This window comes from Tinamus guttatus, unplaced genomic scaffold (genome assembly GCF_059628265.1).
Source record: "Tinamus guttatus ecotype Peru unplaced genomic scaffold, ASM5962826v1 Tinamus_guttatus_pri_ptg000404l, whole genome shotgun sequence".
Taxonomy (NCBI): domain Eukaryota; kingdom Metazoa; phylum Chordata; class Aves; order Tinamiformes; family Tinamidae; genus Tinamus; species Tinamus guttatus.
Window position 1 is genome coordinate 275,373 of NW_028288938.1, and position 26,233 is coordinate 301,605.

Sequence of the window (26,233 nt, forward strand, 5' to 3'; positions counted from 1 at the left end):
ATTAGGAGGAGTGTTGCCAGCAGGTCGAGGGAGGTGATCCTCCTCCTCTACTCAGCATTGATGAGGCCACACCTGGAATATTGTGTGCAGTTCTGGGCTCCCCAGTACAAGAGGGACATGGAACTTTTAGACAGGGTCCCATGTAGAGCCACAAAGATGTCTAGGGGACTCGAGGATCTATCATATGAGGAAAGACTAAGTGAGCTAGGCCTATTTAGGCTAAAGAAGAGAAGATTGAGAGGGGATCTTATCAACATGTGCAAATACCTGACGGGAGAATGTTAAAGAGGATGGGGCCAAACTCTTCTGGGTGGCTGACGACAGGACAGGGGTAGTGGGTACAAATTGCAACACAGGAAATTTCATGTCCATCTGAGGAAGAACTTCTTTAGTGTGAGGGTGACAGAGTACTGGAACGGGCTGTGCAGAGAGGTTGTGGAATCTCCTTCTTTGGAGACAGTCAAAACCTGCCTGGATGTGATCCTGTGCAACATGTCCTAGGTGTCCCTGCTTGAGCAGGGGTGTTGGACTAGATGATTTCTAGAGGTCCCTTTCAACCTCAACCATTCTGTCATTCGGTGATTCTGTGACTAAAACAAAGAATGGATTTTTTCATAGCAACCCAGAGTAACTACATTGCTACTGCCCATTGCTACTTAGACTTCTAGTAGCTAGATAGACTGCCAGACATTGTAACAGCCACTGTCAGAGAGAAAATACAGAACCCTTTCAGCAGGCATAGTATACTCAAAGAATATTACACGTTAGAGCCAGGTCTCCCACTAGATTCAGACTATTTGGAAGCTTTCATTAAATTATCCAAGGAAAGGAAGAAAGACATGATCTCTAGCACATAGCAAGCCAAATGATGAAGCTGTCATAGTAGTTAAAATTGATAAAAATCTTTCAAAGAAAATTGAGGAAATTATTCACTACAGCTTTCTTGGGCAGACAAGTGTCCCAGAAGGGCAATAGTGAGCATATGTGATACTTAGAGCTTCAGCATTAGAAAATACATTTTCAGTATTGAAGAATTGGCCCAGATTACTTTTCCTCTAGAGATATCACATCCTGGGAGAAAATCACAGATGTCAGACAGAAGCTTGTTCCTAGTTTTAACAGTAGATGGGCTTTTTCATTGGAAGCAGAAATAAACCTGCCCATCTCTAACATACAGCCAAGAAGTCACAATGGAAGAAAAAAATCACACTCCTTGGAAGGCAGGCTTTCCAAACACCACCGGAACAATGAAGTGCAAGATGGTCTCCTACAGTTGTAGGAGTTATTCCTTCATCAAAACACTCACAAAGTGTGCACAAAATTTGGTAAAGGTATGAAAGAGCAAACCTCCCTCACCAACAGAAAAAAAAAACATATTTGTGTTGATACAACTTCATACAACTTCATAGAGAGCTGACTTTCAAAAATCCACAATATGCCACATATCTGTCCATATAGATTCTATAAAAATATTATACAAAGTTAAATAGGTAGGCAGATTGTCCTCATAATGTTTTATTTCATTCTAAATGAGCATGATTTATATATATATATATATGGAGAATACAGACATAACATATAAACTATATAGACTATATAGACAAAAATAATAGTGGGACTATTTCTATAAATATTTGCACTCTAATTCCAGATGATAATAGTGAAAGTCATGTAGACATGACTTAATAAAGCCTGAATATCGTATCTTAGCATCATAGCAAACAGAGCCACAATATATACTAGAAGTGAGGGCAATGCCAGTTAAATACCATGAAAGAATGAAAGATGACATTGGAGTCACTGAATAAGGACAGAAATGGAACAGTCATCTGCTACTGGTCCAAAGTTTCCCTATGGGAACTCACAGCACTGCTCAGGCAAAATCCAATGAGAGAAAAATGATAATATTTGCTATAAATCTGGCTACGGAACAGAAACAAAAAGTCCTGGGCCATCTTTCATGAGAGTTATGGCATTAAATCACAGTACCTGAAGAGAAGTTTAAAACGTTTGGAAATTTCCAAAAGGAATGTAATATGTAAAGTCAAGAGACGTAGCAAAGTTTACAGCTAACAAGCACAAATTTCTTTAGCTCATCAGGGTGAATTTTCACTTGTAGAATGCAACAGTGCAAAGGTGTTCAAAGAAAGTGAACTGCAGAGAATGAAAAGAAGCTAAATAGGTAATATACACTTAATAATATCTTTTTTAAACCATTCAAAGATTGGAGACAACTGGAATATCTTTCATCACTGTTTCTAGGGTCAGGAGATCATGGATTATATATGCAAAGCTATTTAGACATCTAACTATTCTTAGAAATCTGGCCTGATATTTCTAAGACAAATAAGGAATGTAATTACATAGTCTCTTTCCTAAAGAGAATACAGAATGATAAATACCCTGGGGGGAAAAAAGGAAAAAAAAAAGGCATAAAACTGGTTGGCTTTTAGTTCTTGTAAGGGGAAGGTGTTTTCAAATGAATGAACTGGGGAAGGTATGGTTATATTGCATGCTCAGTTAATCAGGATGTGTGTTCTTTGCAAGGTAGTCTACCATAGCTGGTTTTACAAAGTCATATGGTTTGCACCAAAGACTGGAATGGAAGGAGAGCCGAGTACAAAATATCAGGCTCCAGTTATTTCAGAGATCTGATGGAGGGATCAGTGAAGTGATTAAGGAGAATCAAATATTGGATAAACAGCAGACTTGGGAATGGTAACGTGTTCATTTTCAAAATCTCTTTCTTTCCTGCTGTGTAAAAACTGAAGTATTATTTGACTGTGTGTGAACTACAAAATCTGAAACATCTGTGGGGTGGGTTAGACAAAGGGATGGACAAAACAGGAAGCACTTTCCGTGAAGACGATATTTTTCTCAGATACCTGCTCAGTTAGGGCAGTGCATGGAAAGAGGAGCTTTTTTCTACCCAAGTCTGTCTTCTGAGCACAGCACTTCATTGTCAGCTGAGCAAGCAGCCCTGTAAATCTGTCTACAGAAACATTCTTCTAGCAACATACCAAATAAACTAAGGCTGGCATAGAGAAATCTGTCTTGCATGGATCCATAGACTTTGATCACAGCCAAGATGGATGGGAAAACTGGGAGAATGCAGGTGCCGGAAAACATCCACTGTGGTTTTTCTCACTTTGGTTGAAGTGAGAAATATTCATGCAGTGTCCAGATGCCAGGTCAGAGTTCCTGGGACCATGCTGGTCCATAGGCAGTCAGCCTGCATGGGAGCCTGTAGCCCTGGAGGGACAGCAGGGACTCACAGCTTCTGTGAGGTGCACAGGGATTTTGAACAGGTTCAAATGGTAAGACTGGACAGTAAAAGTCTGCTATGGTGGTACAAGGGAGCAATTTTTGAAATGTCTTGGGTTTTTTTCTTCATATGTTACTAGGCTCCCCGTTGTGAAAAAAAACTGTGTGACCTACTTCCCTCATTTTCCTCTCTATCCCACAGGGCCTTCTCCAGTTAGAAACAATGAGACCTCCGCTGCAGACTTCTTGTCTGCCCTGTCATTGCTTGTGTTAACCAAAGAGATCCCAGCTCTAAGCAGCCAAGCATCATTGAGAAGCAAGAGAAAAAGAAGCGACCTACAGATTTTGGGGTTTAGCCCATGAAGACTCCTGCAGAGAGAGAAGTCACAGGAGAGGCCTGCTGGTAGCTCCTCTTGCATTATCTTTGCTGTGGTTATGCTCCAACAGGACTCTGTATGTCATTGATTTTCCTCTGAAAGACCTGAAGCACAGGAGGAGTGATGGAGAAGTGGCCACCAGCACAGCCGCAGTATAGCACAGAGAAGTAAGAAGCAGTAAAACATAAAGAGAGATGAAGAGGATGCCCATCTCTCAGCTCTTTAAGCCAGGAGAGGCATATAAGCCTCATCAGCAGAATCCTCTATCCCTTCTCTCAGGGGAATAGAGGATCAAGCCCCAGCCAGATAAACAGAATACAACAGGAGAACAACCATGGCTTTCACTGGTTACACACAAGGGACAGGACAAAGACAAGTCTGTGACTACTATTTGCATACTTCGGGAGCACTGATCTCTCACACAGTAGACTGTCTCAAATTTGGCATCTTGGTATGCAACTCCTACTCCCCTTCTACTCACTGATATTTACTTAAATCCTTTTATGCTTCCTGATGATAGCATGAAGTATAGGTCATTCCTGAGTGCCTGCACAGAATATTTCAGCTTCCATGTTTCTAGGTGTGGTCTTAAGGCAGATTTTACTCAAATCCACTAGAAATGCCAGTGGCAGTGCTTGGCAGTATATCTGTTTGTCTTGAGTCTTTCTCTGATTATATTGTGCTGGTAGAAGAACCAGGGAGAGGAACAGGATGCCCTCAAAATCAGGTTTGAATACTGCTCGAATACTGCAAACATCTATCCAGTTCAACTGCTGAGCAGGAGACCTAGAATAGTTTGTTACCAGCTGCTACTGCCAGTTTAAGCATCATGTCATTGAACCCTGCTTGGAACAAGCCTAACTGAGATGCTGTTTGAAACAGTGGTGACAACACATTTTCTTTAGTTTATATAGGGCTTCAGGCTCACTCCCAGAAGTGTCAGCAACGCTACTACACAAAGGTGATTTCTAGTGCCACAACTCATTGCTGAGTGTGACAATTTGTAATCCCACCATGTGAAGACCTTCCAAGACAGTGTAATTGGGCTGATTATTTGTCCTGCAGTCAGCAGGCCTTAGCAGAAGGGCTACCATAAGATCCTCATGTCTTGGCTATTGGGATTGATATAACAAAGAGAAGGACCAGGAAGCAAAGATGGTACTTACAACAGGTGGTCATAAAGGGTAGAAGGAGAAGGGTGGATGATGATCCTTGAGTTCTCTAAAGAACTTCAGCAAGTATGAAAAACAGCACTTGAAGGTACAATATTCCTGTGGCTTAAAAACAAACAAACAAACAAAAAAAGATCTTTCTTTACTGAAGACTGAAACTCTATATCCAAAGGGAACTAGAAGGGCAGTAAAATATTTGATCTTGTTTCCGTCTTTCATTTCAGCTATTTTTCCACTATAATTGGCTCTCTTTTACTGAGAAAGTCTTTTAATAAGACTATGCACAGACAGCTTAGATTCAGTTGTTACCACTAAGGTTGCACAAGACCATGAAAGCAGGATGAGGAAGTTTAGATGGCTTGCTTTCTGGGCCTTTGTGATCCAAAGCATCCTAAGCACGGCTTTTAAAGGGGCCAAATCCATGCAGTCTACAGCTCTTGCAGCCCATTAGATAAGACAATGAAAGGACCACAGCTTGACTCCTTGTGCTTTTGCCTATGACGTTAGCCAAGGGGGTGCAACAGGAAGGAAGTCTTCCTTCCAGGAAGGATCAAGGTCTTGCTAGTAAATCTAAGTATCAGTCTGGGCAGGCTTTGGAGGAGTCTGGGAACTAAACTGTGACAGGCCATATCCATGCATAGCATAGGCCACTGATATGTCATGCACTACCAGCATGATGAACTTTTAAGAAAGGTGCTTCAGGTGACCAGTCAAAACGGAATTTCACTGTAACAGTGAAAGCCATCTCAGTTATTTTCCTCACATCATATCTTAAATCAGGTGAGTACTAGGCTGTGATTAAAACATACAAGAAATATTTAAAACTGAATACCATTCCTCTTCCAAAAAACAGGCACTGTTCTCTTAAAAAAAAACATATCATGCAAGTTGTTCTGAAATTTGCAGTCTAAAATGTACCAGAATCAGGATTATAGATTCGAATTTTTAGTTGTTGCAATATTTCACAGGCAATGACACCAGAAGGATTGTTATCATTGAATCTGTTCCAATGCAAAACAGTTTTATTGAAAGATTCCTCTCCTTACTAATACAATGATCTTTATTGAAATAAGTGTAATATTCCCATTTCTATTACCTAGAGAATGTCCATGAGGGAATTGCCCAAAATCCTGTAACTTTGTTGGAGAGTAGTTTTAAGAGAGGCATACATCCTCACTTGAAGTCTCCAACCTTTTATGAATTTAGCTTTCCCCTGGATAAACAGTTTTGATGATTAATTATATTCATGGTTAAGAAATAGTATCTTATTTCAAATTTGAATTTATCTAATCTCAACGTCCATTTGCGCTCTAATAATACCTTCATCATCTAGATGAAAGGGCCTCAGAATTACACATATCTTTTCCTCTTGTAGACCTCTACGGTTTATGATTAATTTACTCATTAGTGTTCTCCTTCACAGGCTAAATAAATTGAGCTATTTTAGTCTCTCATTTTCAGACATTTTCCAGATTCTATTTCTTGTTTCAGTTCTTCATATCCTCTTCAATATTGCAACATCATTCTTAGAGTTAACACCAAAATCAAAAAACATCATTTAAGCAATAATTTTAGCAGTGTCCAACACAAAATTTTGTCACTTACTTAGTGCAGAATAATTCAAATTGCTTTTTTTTTTCCTTCTCAGGTGCACAGGCCACTGGCCTGCAGTCCCCTTAGATGACCCAAGTCTCTAGTTTTCAAATCCAGAATTCATTGACTCAGCAGATTCAGCTATGATTTTTCTTAACATATTTTCAGCTGTTACACTACAGGTAAATGCCCTGCTCAAAACTGGGTTTAACATTAAGGTTTGCTTTGTAATTTTAAAGAAGTAGATATTAAGAATATTACAATTAAGTCAATCATGAAACCAATGTAAATGGAACCAATATTAAAATGAAGATCACTTAAAAAATATTGGACACAGCTACAGTTCTTAAATTTTGGAACAAATGTTCCCACATTTTGGTGAGGAACTTAGGGACATAGTTTAGCAGGCATGGTGTTGAAAGGTTTACGGTTGGGCTCAATGATCTTCTATGATTGTGTGATCCTACGTAGAAATGATTCATTTTGCCATAAAGATCTGTGGGAATACAGCTTAGAGTATATACAAGGGATTGTAATGTCAACAATGTGAAAAAACTATTTGCAAATAAGGAACATACCCAGAGATGTTCGAATAGTCACACACATCATAATATAGGCTCACAGAAACAGGCGTACTCAAACACGAGGTTTTATGTGATTCATAAAGCTACTGTCAAACAATATTGGCAAAAATATTAAAACACTCAAAAAATACGATACTGTGAAACAGGTAACCCTTTCTGAATAAAGAAGGAATAATAAAATACTGAACAGGAAAAATCTTTTCACTTCAGAACACCTCACTCCTTTTGCCTGAGTAATAAAAAATCCTTTCATATTCAGACTCACAGTCTGAATCCCCTCCCTCGACCTGCTGGCAACACTCCTCCTAATGCAGGCCAGGATCCCATCGGCCTTCTTGGCCACAAGGGCACATTGTTGACTTATGGCTAACTTCTTGTCAACGAGGACTCCCAAATCCCTCTCCATGGAGCTGCTTTCCAGTAGGTCAACCACTAACCTGTACTGGTGCCTGGGGTTTTTCCTCTCCACATGTAGGACCTGCTCTCCAGGCGTAGGACCCTGCTCTTGCCTTTGTTCAACTTCCTGAGGTTCCTTTCTGCCCAACTCTGCAGGAGCTGTCCAGATCTCTGCTGCTGCTGAATGGCAGCACAGCCCTTTGGAGTGTTGGCCACTCCACCCGGTTTGTATCATCTGCAAAGGTGCTCAGGGTGCACTCTGTCCCCACATCCAAGTCATTGATGAACAAGTCAAAGAGTACTAGGCCCAGTACTGACCCCTGGGGGACACCACTGGCCACAGACCTCCAACTGGACTTGGCACCATTTATCACAGTCCTCTAAGCTCTGCCATCCAGACGGTTCTCAATCCACTCCACGGTTCACTCATTTAACCCACACTTCCTGAGCTTCCCTGTGAGGATGTTATGGCAGACAGAGTTGAAAGCCTTGCTGAAGTCAAGGTACACAACATCCACTGGTCTCCTCTCATCCATTCATCCAGTCATCTCATCGTAGAAGGCTATATCAGGTTGGTTAAACATGAGTTTCCCTTGGTGATTCTGTGCTGACTACTCTTGATCGCCTTCTTTTCCTTGACTGCCTTGAGATGGTCTCTAGAATGAGCTGCAAAAAATACAAAACGCGTCACGAATTTGTGTGTCATCCTTTCTTTTCAATTTTACAAGCTAATTAAGTAAAAAGGTGTTTGCACAGCAACTGCAAACAGCAGTTTTTTTAAAGAACAATCATTTGAAAGCAGTATAAGCAGAGAGATACTCTTTCTTTCTACCCTGTTAGACTTAAGGTTTCATAAACTTCCAAAAGAACCACTAAGACCAGCCAGCAATGTACATGCACACACACACACATACAGAAAATTAACTCTGCATGAAATTTGGGCTAATTATTTGATGGCGTGAATTTGCTGAAGTCAGAAACCAATGAAGAGGGTGAAATCATGAGTGAGTTGCACTATAATGATTAGATAATTCCTTATGTCATTTTAATGTCAGTGAACTGAAGCTATTGTGTTGCCCCAGCATTCGTATAGGGCTCTTGAGGTCAATGCCACAGTCAGCTCCAAGAATGGCCCTGCCTATGAGATCCGTTCTTTGCTAACTTTCACCTGTCACTCATAATTTCCTACATTTTCCTAACTCTGATAGGAACATACGCATGAGAGGAATTTAAATCCTGTAAAAGTGGGCGTTTGAACAGGCCAGGAAAAAAAGGATTCAAACAGAAATTCAACTTTTAATAGATAACAGTTGCCCTTGATACAATTCCATTTAAAAATATCATGTGCAGAGAGAACAAATGTGTTGATGATGTGGTAAGCCATTTGGCCCAACAGAGGAAATTATACTCAAGTACAAAATATTGAATCACTTGGCTAGGTTTTTCATACTGGAAACAAAGTTATTTTTGCCTGGATTGGCACTAAAGAAAACAGCTTAATAGAGGTTCATCTCTTGCTGATTTTGTAAACTGTGTAGAAAGCCTTCCTTGGATGGAAAGGAGGGCACGTAGGAGTGAGGAGGAGAAGCCATGCACCAGTAGAGGATCACTGATTGCATCTATCCAGTCCATCCATGATGCATCCATCCATCAGAACAATGATAAGCCTCTTACAAGCTTTCCTGTACATTCACGCTACCTACATGTCCCTTTCACCTCAGCCTGAATGGAGTCTACAACTTTCTACCTATCTGAAACATCACTTACTCTCCCAGTAATAGAATTGTGTTTATTGCATCTCTTGCATCAATCTGTATGTTAATTTTTCAGATTGTCCTTTTCAAGGCTAAGTATTTACTTTCAGGGTACTTGCAAGACAGGCAAACACAGACTTAGCATACCTACGGCACGTGTCAATACTAACTAGTGCCTGCATTCAGAGTACAATGGTGCAGTCTGTAATCATCCATCACAACCTGACAACACAACAGGGGGCTATAAAAATGTGACTTGAAAAAATAGCAGGTCTGTGCTTTTTGAAGGATGGGTTTCATTTTGGAGCGAAAGACAGAACCCTGAAGGTGGGTTCTAGATATTTCCTGGAGGCATATATAGCTGTAAAGATGAGTGACATTTTAAGCCTTAACAAGTTGGCAGGATCCCTTTAACTGAATTTACAAATGAAGGCAACCCCTGATGTGAAGGAAAGGCCACTGTGACTTAGTTAACTGTTAATGAAGACCCTGAGCCTTTACAAGACTAGCACAGAATGGCAAGTTAAAGTCCTTTACAAGACTAGCACAGAATGGCAAGTTAAAGTAACACAGCCAGCTGGGAATCTCTGATGGAAAAAGTTGCACCCCCTTTCTTTGCCTTTGCCTTCCTTGTCCAGCAAGTCTCCAAACCATGAGGCTTTCTAGCAGACTGTTACCAATTACTCTTATCGCACTGTTTGTTACATCCACACACTAGACATGTTTACAGAGTATTTTCATCTAGAAATTATAATCTCTATGTAAAATATATTTAATGATCAAGTCACAAAGTCTATCCTCTGAATCTTTCTAATCATTGACATTAGTGATGGCCTCAATTAATTCATCTAGATAATTCCTGGACACCAAGCCAAGTCCTCATTTTCATATCTTCCTCCTGGCAGTCTCAGGTACTGACCTGTTGATAGACTGAGTAATCAGTTAAGCCATCTTGTCACCTTCATCTACTAATGTTATCAACAGCATTCCTTGATATACTATGCTAAACTGAGATGAAGAAGGAGGGATAAAAAAAAAGACAAGGGTGATTATTAGCTCTCACACTACTGACATGGACTCAATGCAGGGAAACAAAACATTCACCTACCCATGGATGTTCAGTCATCAGCAGCAATTTTCCTGTGAGACAGCTCTCCATTAACATTCTCCAAATCATCCATATTGCATATATATCATAGGAGTCAAAGTATAAAAATCCACTGTTCTCGAGGCCGCTCTGCCCCTATCCTGCAGTAAAGCATGGAGTTGTTTTGACCAAAGTGCAGGAGCCAGCACTTGTTCTTCTTGAACCTGATACATTTGGCTTCACCCATTGATCCAGCCTGTCCAGATACTTCAGCAGAGCCTTCCTACCCTAAGCCATCAATATACTCAAAAAAAAAAAAAATCGAATGATTGCAGCATGTCATCCAATAATTTGTGGCAAAATCAAAGCGTGCCTTTTAAAAAGACAATGAATCTTTAAGAGACTCCACGTGGCAGAAAATTTACAGCATCCTCTGATAAATCGCTGTGAGGATTATTCTTACAGTTAAAATTTTAATTTTGCATGTCAGTCACCTCAACTTTGAGCCACAAACACTTGTCATGGCTTTCCCCATTAAAGAATTCTGTCTTCAGTAATGCTTCACCAATATCTTAGTTTTCATTTAGCTTATAAAATCATAATCTTTTAAAACTCTCCATCTAAAGCATTTCCATTCCTTATGGAGAATGAGATCCAAGATTTCACAGAAATGCCTAGACAGTGTACCTTCATATGACTGTCAGATATATTTGTGCCCTCATAAGATTTTAAGAGATCTTTGTCTTTTTATGCTTCCTGTCTTTTTAGCCACTTGTCTTTCCAGTAAAACTGTCAAAAGAAGAAAATCAATATTGACTGAGGAATTATTACTACTTCTCTGTTATAATTTTGGAACATTTATCATCCAGAAGATTCATATTATACATGGTATCAAGACACAATTACATGCAGAGTTCATTTCCATGGACAATTGGAGCAGGAAAAAATGGCGAATGGGAAAAGAGCTCTTACAAAACCTTGAACAGAAAAAGAGAGCGTATATAATGTGGAAGAAGGGTCAGACCGCATGGAAAGAATACTGGAACATTATCAGAGAATGCAAGGTGGTGGTGAAGAAAGCCAAGGCCTGTTTGGAACTAGAGCTAACAAGAGATGTCAGAGACAACAGGAAGGATTTCTCCAAATATATCAGCAGGAAGAGGAAGACTTGAGAAAATGTGGGTCCACTGGTGTTGGAAGATAAGAGAAGGCAGAGTTAATGCCTTCTTTGCTTCAGTCTTCACTGCTAAGGCTAGTTGCCATGAGCTACAGAGTCCAGAGATAAAAGAGAAAACTGGGAGAGAAGAAGACTTTCAACTGGTCAAGGAGGATTGGGTTAGAGATTATTTAGGCAAAATGGACAACCATATATCTATGGGCCCAGATGATATGCACCCAAGAGCACAGAGGGAACTGGCGGGTGTTATTGCTCAGCCATTCTCTATCATCTTCAAAAAGTCATGGAGAACAGGAGAAGTGCCAGAGGATTGGAAGAAACCAGTGTCACTCCAGTCTTCAAAAAGGGCAAGACGGAGGACCCTGGAAACTACAGGCTGCTCAGCCTCACCTCTGTCCCTAGAAAGGTGAGTGGCTCATCCTACCGACCATCTCTAGGCATGTCAAGGAAAAGAAAGTGATCAGGAGTAGTCAGCACAGATTCACTAAGGGGAAGTTGTGTTTAACCAATCTGATAGCCTTCTACAGTGGGATGACTGGATGAGGGGGAGACCAGTGGATGTTGTGTACCTTGATTTCAGCAACCCAGTTCAACACTGTCTGCCATAACATCCTCACAGGGAAGCTCAGGAAGTGTGTGTTAAATGAGCAGACCGTGGGGTAGCTTGAGAACTGCCTGGATGGCAGAGCTCAGAGGTTGTGATAAATGGTGCCAAGTCTTGTTGGAGGCCTGTGGCCAGTTGTGTCCTCCAGCGGACAATTGGTGTCAACTTGTTCATCAATGACTTGCATGAGGGAACAGAGTGCATCCTCAGGGTGTTTGCAGATGATGCAAAACTGGTTGGAGTGGCCGATGCTATAGAGGGCTGTGCTGTCGCACAGAGGGACCTGGACAGGCTGGAGTGCTGGGCAGATAGGAACCTCATGAGGTTCAACAAAGGCAAGTGCCTGCCCACCTTGCTTGACAAATAATCTGGGCATAATATCTTATGAGGGGAGAATAAGCGAGCTAGGCCTATTTAGGTTACAGAAGAGAAGATTAAGAGGGGATTGACAGATCTTATCAACATGTACAAATTCCTGAGGGGAGAATGTTAAAGAAGATGAAGCCAAACTCTTCTTGGTGGTGGCTGGCAACAGAAAAAGAGGGAAAGGGAACAAGCTGAAACACTGGAAATTTCATGTCCATCTGAGGAAGAACTTCTTGACTGTGAGGGTGACAGAGCCCTGGAACAGGCTGCCCGGAGAGGTTGTGGAGTCTCCTTCTCTGGAGATCTTCAAAACTTGCCTGTATGCCACCTTGTGCCACGTGCTATGGTGTCCCTGTTGGAGCAGGGGAGTTGCACTGGATGATCTCTAGAGGTTTCAACCTCAACCATTCTGCGATTCTGCAATTCTGTGAAATGATTCTGAGGAATATATGTATCGGCAAAGGAAGTAGGAGAAACAGCAGTTTTCCCCAGAACATTCTTGTTATTAAATGAACTTGTTATTATATGAGCTTAGATATGCCTTTCTCAGACTAATGCCTACCAATGTCCACTGTGAGTAAATAGGAGGTTTAAGGATTTCTTCTCCTGCAACCTATTCACATGTAAAGCAGAAGGGAATTCATCCTAAGCAGCTAAAAAATATCGACAATAATAATAACCTTTCACTGTAATTTACATATTTGGCCTTGTTGTGCAAATATATACAAACTGTTTTGGCTAGGGGGTTGACTTTATTTTTACCTTTGAATTATAGTCTCAGCTGTGAATACAGTTAAAATTAGGGTTTATCCTGGTATAAACTATCTTTCTCCTGTAAACTATTAAACTATACCACTAAAATAGGTGTAGATTTACCATAGCTGTATTCCCCCAGCACCATCAGCAGCCTAGGCATGTTTGGATCTCATTGTGCATCAATGGTCATGCAACTGTACAGCTGCCTCTCACATCCACCCTGTCACCTATTAGCACCGTTATACATATCTAATAATGTATAAGTGAGGGACATGGCATGCCTTTACCTAAACCAACAGAAGAGGTATTTCTAAATAAGGAGTTTGTATAACCACTCCACTGTTCACAGAGGACCTTTTGAATACAAGCAGAAATTAGGTACCCCAGGATGAAACACGACAATAATTTGATAACATAGCATTAGGCTGTAGCTTCAGGTCAGGTTTTTGCAACTGGCCTGAGTTCAGAGTCAGCCTCCTGTGCAGAGGTCCTGCAATCACGTTATCTTCCTAGGTAACTCTGAGTGGAGCAATGTTCCCCTTGCAGGTGCCTCTACCCCACTGCTCCCTCATCAGTTTAATCACAGCTAGCTGCATGCAATATTTCTTTTTCTTTTTTTTTTTAATTTAGAAGGACAGAACATTATGAACATAGTTACATGTGATGTTTAATTATCAGAAGTACATATTTACACTCACAAAATATGTTTTTCTTTTGAAAACAGAGACTGCATCCATATTAGCACCCAAATTAAGCATTTTCGGGTGTTGAAACCCATCTCCTGTGCTAGTAAACTGTTAGACCATTCCCTGTCAAAAATCTGGTTTGTGCCAGTTAGCAATCTTCCTGAGCAATCCCAGACACCAACTGGCAGGTACAATGGCCAACAAACCATTCTCAAAAGCCAGTGTGCACACAGCCACTCTGTTTCAGACAAAAATATTTTACTAGCCTGTAAATAATTAATTTACTCATACACTGATGGTGGCAAGGTCCTGGCATTTGGTTCTCTCCCAGCAGGGCTCATGGGCTGTAGCGGGGTGGCCCAGCAATTCAGAGATATTACAGGTAGTTGCTTCCCCTTGCTGCTCTCCTAGTGTCCACTGTTGAGATGAAGCCCTGCACACATATGTACCTGCCACTGCCTGGGTCCTTGTCAACACATTTTTAGGACCTTACAATAGTAAGTAGATTTGTTCTAATCTGGAGGAAAACAATGATTTCCTATATCCTAAAATTAAACTCTCCAAGAAATTCAGTCTCTCAGACATCAGATGTTTTACATCTGATTTATAATTAGATGTGGGCTAATTATTTTTATTTCCAATAATTTGGGGTCGTTCAGATATGGCCCTTAGAATTAAAGACTTTTAGATTCAAACTCTAAGTACTATTCAATTTAGGAATTGGCCAAATTGTAGATAATGCTGGTAGCTCAACTTCCTGGCAAAGTCAAAATCTATGTAGTGGCAAAGTCATTGGAAAGCTTATTGGAATTTCACAGAATTGAAATCAGAGGCCCAACTTCAGAATATGACTTTGTTATCTCTCTGCAGAGCCCACAGCCCATTCTTTTAACTGAGGCATATCAACCCAGAAGAGGTTTGATATGTTACAGAAGATTCCTCTTGTGGAAGTACAGTGAGTAAAAGATTTTCTGATGACACAGTAGCATGACAAGCAGAATAGGGCTAAAATGACACAAATAGAACAAGCCACTTCTCCCTCTGTAATATAGTAAAGAGACAGACAGTGTTGCAGGGCAAGCTAGGAGTATCATATTCTGTTCTGCAGCATTTTCAGCATCATGTACCATCAGGAAGAGTCCTGATGTACAGCCCACTATGATCTGTTGATTCTAACATCTACCATTTCATTCTTGGAATGAGCCAAAAAGCTTTGGGCTTCTAAGCACTGACCATCATATTTCTGCAAAGACAGCTAGCGAATTAACACTCCATGATGCAGATAACAGAAGAGACATTTCAAACGTTCAGAAAAACTTGAGCTGAATAAAATATAAAGCCCAGATTATTTGCCATGGGGCGATCTCTACACAGTGCTATGCTCCAGGATTTCTGCAAGTCTTAAAGAGCTATTTAAGTGAAATATAAATAACTTTTCATAAATAATTAGTTTACTTACCAAACTTGCCAAGGCTGCATCTCCCCAGATCTCATGGGAAGAATTGGCTGTACTGAATCAGCTACACTAAGAAAGGTCCCTCTCTTCATGCCTTCAAATCTTCCACAGCCTGCCTGCTGACCACAAACTGACAGCATTTATGCAATTAAAATAAACTGGCCTAGAGTCAACTATATAAAAGGAGAGTGCAAAGTTTCTTTCTAGCTTGTAGGGAAGAGGGCTGGGGAAAATTTGAGGGGGTATAGAGTGGTAGATGTAGAATAAAAGCAGAGTAGTAGAGAGAAGACAGGATGTAGTTGCTAAAGGGTGCTTGCCATTAGCCTCTAGAAATAGTCAAGCTTTGGGCAAGTGAGAAAAATACAAGTCTTTCCACCTATCAAAAAAGAAGCTTTTGGTCTTTTCTTTTGGCACTAAACACCTTGTTAATTTTTCAGCAACTAACAGCTCTTTAGCACATGGAGAATGAGGTGGGCAATTTATGCAGTTGAATAAATTAAAGGTGAGAATGCATGCTAAGATAAAAATCAAAGCTATCTGATCTGTTTGTTTGGAAAGGCATCAACGAATGAGAATAGAGGAAATTGGTATCTCATTAAAAATGGGAAAGAGAGTGATACCAAGAGGGAGAAAGAGAGAGGGAGAGAGGAAACTGAAATCTTGTTAAAATAACTGGAGGGAGTGTCTTACCTTTCCATCTGCTAACAGTAGGGTATTTATTAGAGGTTCAGAGTACTTTTCCTCCAGTCAAAACAAACAAAATCAATGGCATTATTCTATTTTCATGGTCCAGTAGCAGTGATAGAATCCATTTCAAAATAAACTCCTCAGGTATGGAGAATTAGCTCACTAAAGTAAATGCAAGCAAAAAGGGTCAATTGCTTTTTCTCTTAATGACTAGTTGGAGTGTTGTGGCCTGATCTCCAACCCAGTGCATGTGAATGGCAGGTGTAGCCTAGACAGCTAAGCTCAGTCATGAATAAGTCCACAGACCAGCAGCTGCACCCTTGCCCTGAACTACTAAGCTAACAGCTCTCTTCAGGTCACCAACCTCCTGTGTATTTGGCTGGAACAGTATGGCTTGTTGCCCACCTCTTAGTTTAAAGATAAGCCATCATGTCTAAGAAACAGAAAAGTCTAACAGAGAAAAGGACTGGATGTCACTAATTTGTGACATGCACTCAACTTTCTTCCAATGGCTGAAACAATGACTACAAATGTAACCTTGCCTCAGTTTTGTCCTGTGTAGACAGAGGGTAAAAGTATTTTTCCCATTTTACTTGAAGATCACAGTCGAACGATGAGAAAAATACAAAGTTCTACCACGCTAGAGAAGGAAGTCTAGAACTTAATTTGATTGCTGAACAAACTATAGCTCGGTCTGTCTATAATATTCAAGAATTCAAGACCTTTGTCCCTCAAATTGTCACACCCAGGACTGGGAAGCACATTGCAGGCCGTAACAGGGGAGTGGCTCACAGCTTCAAGGGCTTGGTCGCATGAAGATAGGCCTAGTATCTTTCAGCTTTACGCGCACCTCCAATGGGCCGTTGAGATTGACACTTGCTCCAGCTGCCCACTAGACACTACAGCTTGGGACTCAGTCTAGTCACAACTAAATGGTCACATAGCAAGAATTAGCAGCATGCTTCAAGGGAAGTCCTCCTTTGGAGGAGATAGTGCTGGCCTAACTATGTCCAACCCTATCTGCAAAAGAGCTGTGTGTCATGAATTGAGCTGTTGTCATGAATTGAGCCAAGGCTTCACTGCCATGGTTCTCCAGACAGTCCCGCAAAGTAAGAGTGATACATTGCTTACGATTAACATGATCACAAGAACTGTGTGTGAGCAGGATGTGGGGATGTGAATGCCACATTCTTTTGAATAAACATCTCATTTAGAAGGCACACACCCTTAGACTGTGCACAGTCCCATTTAGACTGTGCACAAGGCCATGTAGGCACATCCTTGATCCTCCTACCCTATCTCAGAGAAAGGAGAACATAAACAAGAGTTGAGAGGTTCAGACATAGTGAGTGGGTGAAAAGAACCATGCTCAAGTGAACATCAGCTTAAACAGGGAATTATTTCTGACTTACTAGGAGCATGCTGAAGGCAAATATTGATTACTTAGTTACTTAGCTTGATAATGCCACTAAAACCTCTGTACAATGTACTAAGAGATGTCAAAATTTACTAGAGGAAAATTTACTAGTACCTTCCCCACTGTTTATTGCTTTTACAGACAATGGCCAAGCTGCCATTAAACTGAATGCAAGCCTAACAGGGAAGGCTAACTCTAATTTATGTCACTATGAGTCTTCCAGTAGACTTCTACTATTGTATACTTATTATGATAGGGACAGAAAAGGCTTTGAGTAATTTCAGTATACTCAGGAAAACTCTCTGCATTTGTGGTGGGTTACTATGGGGAGACCAAGGAATGTCCTGAGCAAAGTAGGTCTGACTGCCCATGCAGCTGTAGTGTGGGCCTGATTCAGAACTTCTTTCCGATTTCTTTTCTTCCTACACCTTTCTTCTTCTCCTTTTTTTTTTTTTTTCGGGGTGGGGGATGCAATTTCTCTGATAATCCTGCCTGCTGGTATTACCAGCAGCACACAAGTGTGTCTAAAATCTTGATGACAGCAATTAATGTATTCCTTCAGCACCCATTTCTCACAGCCAGCTGTTTTGTTGTGAAACCTGCCAAGCCCTAAAGGCAGAAAATTGTACCCCTCCTTTCACTCCATACAATGTCTGGTATAACTTTCACTTAATGATTAGTGGTTTTATTCAATCCATCAACCTAGGGCAGGGATTATACTACTCTCAGGGGCATCCAGAAAAGCCTTATCTGATAGAAAGTATTCTGAAGGAGAATTGCCTATCACAAGAGTGGCTGCAGGTGGAGAAATGAGAAAGGAAAGAGGGGAGGTTTTTAGCAAGAGAAATACCACTTCTGTTCTGCTTATTTATCAGAACATACAATAGGAAACTCGAGGACACAAATTTTTGCTTGTCAGAGTAGGCTGAAAAGACGAGAGCTGTACTTGATTGCTGGAATGACCATCAGACTCTGCATCTGGGTCTTCTGTGTCTTGGTCTATTCTGAGTCTAGTGTGAGAAACCTGTTTTGTACTGTCAAGCTAACATAACTTTCCTGTATGGGAACCTATATTGCAAGTAGAGAAGGAACTTCTAATCATTTATAAAGTAAACCTCTTGTTAATCCATCATTTAGAGGAAACAGAGATAGCAAATCAAGGAAATCACCTTAAAAGCCTTTACACTGAGTAATGATGTTTTCAGTCATTAATGTTACAATTTTCTTTCTTTGTTCCATAACAAAAAAAAAGTGCAGAATAATTAATTTCGCATTATTAGTGATTCAATAAAGGCATAGAAAACTCAGGTAAAGAGACAGGCCTTGAGCTTTACCCTCAAAGCAGGTAAATTCATACCTTTTCAAAAATCTGAAGGCAGTAGTATCAAAGTATTATCCACAAGGAAGATTAAGTTTTAAATGTGGCAGATATGAATGTTCCAATGTTCCATAAGTTTCCTGTTTTCTCTGCAGCTGTTCCCCAGCCAGCCCTGCTCTGAGGCTCTCAACCAGCCCACCTTGGCTGCTTGAGAAGTCCTTCAGATCTATCATCTGTTCCCTTCTTGAACTGTTCCATGGACTGCAGATGTCATTCCTACTTCCTGGACTCTGGGTCCCTTGCAACAGCCCGCTATAGCTTAATTCTTTTAACTAGCATCTTATGCCTTCTCCTATGGACATTATTTTCACTCTTGTAATTCTTCTCTTAATTCTACCCCATGTAGAAGTAGAAGTCTTCTGTGTTGCAAACACCAATTTACTGGGTGCGCAAAGAAGCAATGGATCCTTCCATTAGCATTGCCTATTGCTGCATATACTGCTGCATCAACTGAGACAGTTCTCACTGCTCAGCCTTGCCACTCAAATCAGCACTACAATGCCAAATGCTGCCAAGATGCTGTAATGATGCTTAAAGATTGGTTCCCTGTGATGTTCTCTTGTTCTGGGAAATATCCAGGACTCTCCATATTTAGGAACTTTGCTTTTTGTCTTCCACTTCTTTTTGTTTCTTAGGATTCACTGTTTTTAAGCAGGCTTTGGGTCATATCTCTTTTTACCCTCTTATTCAACTCATGAATAAAAGCTGAAATTCCTTTATAAAGTTGATAGAGAAAATAAATCAACAGTTTCTTAATTTATGGCTGAAAATTGAGCTTTTAACTTCACTGCAAAACTATCAGGGATATTACTGTGTGCACATGTAATTTTTTTTCATATCCTTTCCAAAGTTTGCCATAGCTGAGTCCCAAAGCCCAGACCACTTTAACTGAAGAGTCTGTAACCCCATTTGATCCGCCACTTTTTGCAAGGAAGTAGAAATTGGCCCTTATTGATCACTGCTGGAGGTAACAAATACCTTCAGTATCTAGGTGTGGCATTTACATTGGTAAAGATTCCCTCTTGTGGAGATTTTGAACTCTGCAAAACCTCATCATGTTTGAAACTGCTTTGCAGGGGAAGTCATTTATGCTAAACAGCTTTCAAAAAGGCATTAGCTTTGTGACAAATCCCATAAAAAGTTTCAAGTATTTAGTGCTAGTCAGTGGTGTTGTTCTAAAGTAGTTGTTCTAAAACACCAGTTTGGTGGATGCCGGCCCCAGCAGGCAGCCGTGGTAAGGGGATGGTGGTCACTAAGCAAGCCATTTTCAGATGGGATTATGAGGGCTGCAACACCATCCTCCATCTGCCTGCGTGTTGCCTGCTTGAGCTCATGCTTTTTCCATTTTCAGTCTCCATGAAGGTGAGGATCCAAAGGAGGTTGCGCAGTGCATTTGAGGCTCATTTCTAAACACACAGCAGCTCCTGGTGAAAGATTAGCTTCTAGTTAACTGGCAAGAAGACAGCAAAGACACTTGTAAAAGTCATGGCCCTGCCACCACTCCTCCTCCCTCAGCTGCCTGCCTGCAGCCCTGCCTTTGCGGTCAAGGGTTCCTGCAGGGAGGGCCATCACCTCAGATTGCATCTCCCCTTCTGCCCCAGGGCAACCTTCATCTAGCAAAGCCCAGGGCTCAGTTCCCTCCACAGGCTGCCTTGGCACCCTCCCGGCCCTCCTCACTGCTGCCATGCACTGAGTGGTGGCCTCCTTCATGATCTGAAGGCCTGGGGTGGCCTTGGGTAGCCTGCAGCAGCCCCTGGCAGGAAGGGAAAGCCCCTCATAAAGGGACAGCCAGAAAAAGCACTGGGCATGCTTCTGCCTTTCCTGTGCCTGGTGCAGGAAAGCCACTGTGGGGTGCATCTCGAAAACATTCATGCAAGCACAAGGCAGCCAGTGAGCCTGGAACATGCCCTCTTGTGGACAGCCCTTGCTGTCCCTTCCCTGTCCTCATGGACCTCTCAGCAATTTGAAAAATAAACACAAGATGGACCAGAAAAGCCAAAAGTAGCTGAGGGTGAAAAGCCCTTGAAATAGTCAGGGCTCAAAGCAAGGCGGTAGGTGATGATGGAAGGTCCTGACTGGTGCTTGCGACAGTGGGGGATGTGTTCAAGGGAGGTTCAAGACCAGTAGCAAGCGCATGTCAGCAGCCTGGAGGAGTCAGCTGCCTCAGCTCCCCCATGTGCCAAGGCCAGCCATGGAGGCTTCCCAGAGGCAAAGGAGACCTTTGTGCATTTTATTTCTCCCCAAAGGCTTGCAGTCAGCACTACCCTGCACCTGCCACCCTGCCAAAAATAATGTAAATAAGGTCCTTCCGTTTAGTCTGTAGCCAAGAAAATCTCTGTGTATTTTGAACAACCCTTGTCCTGAAGTTCAGGGGTTTTGAGCACACTTTTTTCTTTTTTCTTTTTCTTTCCTTTTTTTTTTTTTTTTTTTGGTGCTGGTGTATTTAATGACTTATAGGTGATGTGTTCTCCCATATTTACACTCAATCTCTTTTTTGCTAGTCCAGAGTCAAACTTTGAAGCACAGCTTAAAGGACTGCAAGATTACATTTGAGGGCATTTGAGACTGAAAGCAAAATGTTTTGTCTATGCTAACAGGCCTACAGCCTTAGCAGTGACTTACGTAGCTCTGGAAGAAGAAAAGCATGCTTTTACTGCTTCCTTTAGCTACCATGTAGACAGTGCATTTACAGAAAGGACACGCATAACAAGCTCCAGTGCTCTAGCTGCTATAGTTACCAATATTGTAGGCAAAAGGCTAATTTTTAGAAGATTACAATTGCTCTTGATGCAAATAATTATTTTAGTGTGATATAAGATTAATTTTGCATTTCAAAATTCTGTATTTTTCCCTTTTTTTTTTTTTTAAGAATTCCTTGAGGAAAAAACATCTAAGTACATCTTAAAATAGCAAACATTCTTTTCTCAGTTGCTTAGCTTAGAAACATCTAGTGGAATTGTGGTCAAACTTCCTAAAAACTTTTACCTCCAGAGCTAAGACCAAGCACTAAAACAGGAGATTATAATAAAAATCCAGTCAAAACCTCAATGATAGGTTTTTCTGGTTTAAAGCTATAATAATGGGCAACTACTTGTACCAGCCCAACGTTTTAATGGGCAACTACTTGTACCAGCCCAACGTTTGGGGAACTTCTTTTGCCTCTGACACTTAAACAGGCTTCCTTTGAGTTAGAAAAACATGTTTGGGTTCCTCAAGTGAGTCAGCATAAGACAGTATAGAGGATAAAATAGGAAAGAATAAGCTGTCATCTCCAGTGAGCTCTACAAGCCCCCAGAATAGCAGCAGAACTTTGCTGAACCTCTAATGCCATAAGGTTCATTCATTCCATGACCTGATCTGGTATTTTCACTAAAATTTCACTATGCCTTCTATAGCCGCATGTCAGTCATGTATTGTCTGCTCTTTCTGTACTGTGAGTACCTATGGTCATAGAATAATAAGAAAAATGAGTATGACTCAGAGAGGAAAGAGAAAGGAATGCTTATGTAGTAAAGCCAGAAGATGGGACAAGCTCAATGGGAACACAAACTGAGAAGGAAAATACAGGGCATGAACAATACACAAGGAAGATGATGAGAGTAATATGGGTGGTCCTCAGTAAGAAAAGGAGGTTATGGAGAAATATTTTACTTTCTCATCCATCTGTTAGAGAAAGACACTCTTCAGTTCATTGTGGATGCAGTGGAATTCTCCCATCTGCTTTGACATACCAGCTGAATCTACAATATACCCGGTAGACTCTACAAATACTTGAATGAAAATAACCTGCTGTGAAAGCTGTGAGAAGGCACTCTTGTGTTAACCTCACATGTATGTTAGACCCACAGAGAATCCCTGCTATATCTTATTTTCAATCACAGGATTTGAGAAAGCTTTGGCAGATTTTTTTTGCCATGCAAGTAAAGGAATATTGTGATGTGACTAAACCATGAAAGATGAGGAAAAGCCATGAAATGGAGCCTAGCGTGTGCGCTAGCAGAAGGGAATCAGGTCACACATCGGAGGCTCTGGTACAGGGCAAGCTCAGCACTTTTTTATATGACTCATTCCGGAACCATGGAGACAACCAGCTTTGCAAATATTGCTAGAGAGCTGATGATGAAAATGCTACAGTCAACCCAGATGTTCCCATAAAGAAGCCCTTCAAGAAACTCCTGAAGCATCAATGAAGGCCAAAGAAAACTTTCCCATTATACCATAGAGCAATTTACACAAAGTTCACTGTCCGACTCTGGGAGTTTTCTCATTTTCTCTTTTTTCTTTTGTGTATCTCAAATATTCTTGGATCCACAAGGTCAATCTGACAATTCAGTAACAGGTCTAAATCTCTCACCTCACATGAAGCTTGGGAGGAATATCTGCAGCGTCTTGCAAAGTTAAGTTTAGATTTAGTTAAGTTCTGAGACAGCTGCCAGACTTGCTTGTCTCCCCAACTTGCTTGTCTCCCATTATTAAACTGAGCTTTACATGGATTCTCAGTTAAATGTTATATACCTACAGCTAACTCTTACTTTTGTAAGCTGTACTAATAATAGGTAAATGATTATTGTTCAGGTTCGCACATCTCTTCAAATATTCTTACTCTCACACACAATACACTTATACTCCCTTTTGTTTTTGCAGATAAAGTAAAATCTATAAAATAACTGCTGTGAGGAATTTGTCCTTCACATTGTTTTGTTTATTTCTCATGACACATTCCAGCAGAGAGACAGAAGTTTGATGTCCAAATAACAGTCCTATGTTTGTGTGATGTCATTCCATGATACTACTTTTTCATCTCCTTCACGCTTCTATTCTCAACAGATAGAGTAGAAAAAGCTTCTACAGACTTAAGCAAATAATGTGTTTAATTCTAAACTCATACTCTAAACAGATGCCAAGTGAGAAATTCTGATATTTCTGGGAGGGTATTTCTGAGTTAGTATTTTCAGACATCTGGTACACAATGGCAGAAGTGAAATCAGAACTATTTTGTGAGTGTGCTGAGGGGTAGGATTGTAACAGGATGTGCATCATCTTGTGAAGCAATGCTGAACAGTAGTTAAAGTGGCAGGGTTAAAATTAACAGGAAAATGTATGACAAATGCAGAATAAAGAAGCATTATTTCTTCCTCTTTAATTCATGAGCAAAGTCAGCAATGCAATGTTCTTGTCAGTCCTTCGTATTGGCTCAGAGATAAACATAAATGCCAAGGATGGGAGAAACTCTCGTCTCCGAAGTCTGAGCATTAGATGCTTCTCCATTTTAATTACAGTTAAGCTCCTGTTACATGGTGTTTTGCAAAACAAGGTGACATAAAGTTTCATTCAAGAATATTCCATGGGGGGAAAAAAAAAAGTACATTATTTTGGAATAATCAGGAACTCACAAGAATCAGGAAATCTTAGGAGGTGCTATTACTATTTCCTTTTGACAAGTAGTCACAATTTAAATAAATGTGGAAAACTGATACAGCAATAAACATTGATGTATATTCACTGACAGAATCTTTGGATGCTTCACTGATTAATTCATTTTAGCTCTAAATGAGCTGTTTTACTGGCCCTGTTGAAGTTAGTTAACTTTTCAGTTAGCCTGTAATTGGATCTTAACCATCCATCTTGAAGGTATGGGCAGCCAATATGAGCCAACACCAATGACTCACTCTCATGCTGAGCAGGTCACACTTGTCCTAAAGGGTTGCATAAGTCCAGGGGGAGGGAGTCCACCAGGACAAAGCTAAATTGATCCACACTGATCTCAGTCAAGCCTCTGGACAGCACTAAATCAGGTCCTGTGACACAAGTAATCAAAATAGAATCTGATGTGCAAATGTTTTTGTAAGCTAAAGATTGTTCCCTTCTTTAGACAGCAGACTAGTAAAATAATGCCTCATGTAAACTAAGTGGAAACAGTTTTAGTAAGGCCTACAGTGTCAAGCAAATTTTCTGATCATAGTGAGAACATCAAAAGGATCACAGTTGTTAATTTTGCTAACAGGTTCTGACACAAGGAATACCAATTCTCTCATACAGGTTCTGAGAAAAACAAGAGTCTGCATTTTTGAAGAAATAAAGAAGAGATGAGAAAGGTCGAATAGGATTCAGCTTCTCTTTATAGTTTTCAATTTACTTTGAGTTCTTCAACATGTGAGAAAATAAGTAGTCTCTTGATCTCTGCTCATAAAGGACCTTTCCCTATACTATATTCTCCAGCATGTTTCTTTGATACCCTGCTTCACAAAATTCTACTCTTCATTCCCTATCAGATAAGCAAGATGAAGTTTTAAACAGGGGTGGGATGGAGCTGGCTACACAGCCTCATATGGGAGAACTCCTCCCCTCTTCCTCTTTCCCTGTCATATGATCCGATGCATAACCAATACATAACAAAATGCCAACATCCCATATCATGTGAGGGGCACACATCCAGTCACACAATGGGAGATCAGCTATGTGAGTCATTTGATGCAGAGAAAGGCTCTGGGGATTTTGGAAAAGAGGATAGCAAAGAAGAAGCTACCAGAATAATTAATCCAGCACAAAGTTCACTTCCTGTCCAGCCATCTCCAGAAATATCTTCAAGTGACACTTTCTTCTCCTTGAAGGACAGCGGGAAGACTGGACTATAGTAATGACATCTGCCTTGGAGAGAAGCCATTAGTCCATAAGAAACTCCCACAACATACAAAAGGGAACAGGCTATGATTTCATCCATTCAGCTTTGGGAGGCATGATGTCTGACTCCCTTATGCTCTAAGGATTTAGTCTAAACATGTACAAAGTCAGGATGTGGATTTAGAAAATCAGGATTAATATCTATTTTATGATCTGCTGTTCCAAGTGCATATCATGCTTTTTTGATATAGTCTTTAATAGGATAAATACATAGCAGTGCATTCTTCACCCTTTCAGAAACAAACAAAACAAAAAAAATGGTAACAAATGTGTTTCTCCTCATAAAGCAACTTTTTCTCTTTCCTTCCTATCCCCATTGGCTGGGGCTACTTTCTTCATCCCTGTATTCTTTGAGCCATCTCTGGTACTGTCTATGGCATGCCTCCTTGGATTCCTATCTCCTCTGTGCAAGAAAAGATTTTTCTTCATATATACTGCTTGGGGTGGTTACAGCTCCTATTGAATGGTGTGCAAGGAGCTGCACAAGCACTTAGTCATGTGGTGATGCTAACAAGGGGACAAGGGGGACTGCACCTTGTAAATCCATTTCTGAAGTGTGCTGTCTGGCCTGAGATCATGTGTTAGTCTGAAGCTTAACATAACTAGCTGCTTGCAACCAACAGATGAGTTCTGTTGGGTATTTCTGAAAAGGCAGAATGGATATTATGTCTATTCCCACTACTCATCACCATCTGGCTCTGAAACTTTTGGTTCAAGCTGAAACACCAGCTTATGAACTGCAGCATCTGGGCATAGATGTGCTTCCTATCCTCCGCCTAAAAGACGGCAGCCTCTAGA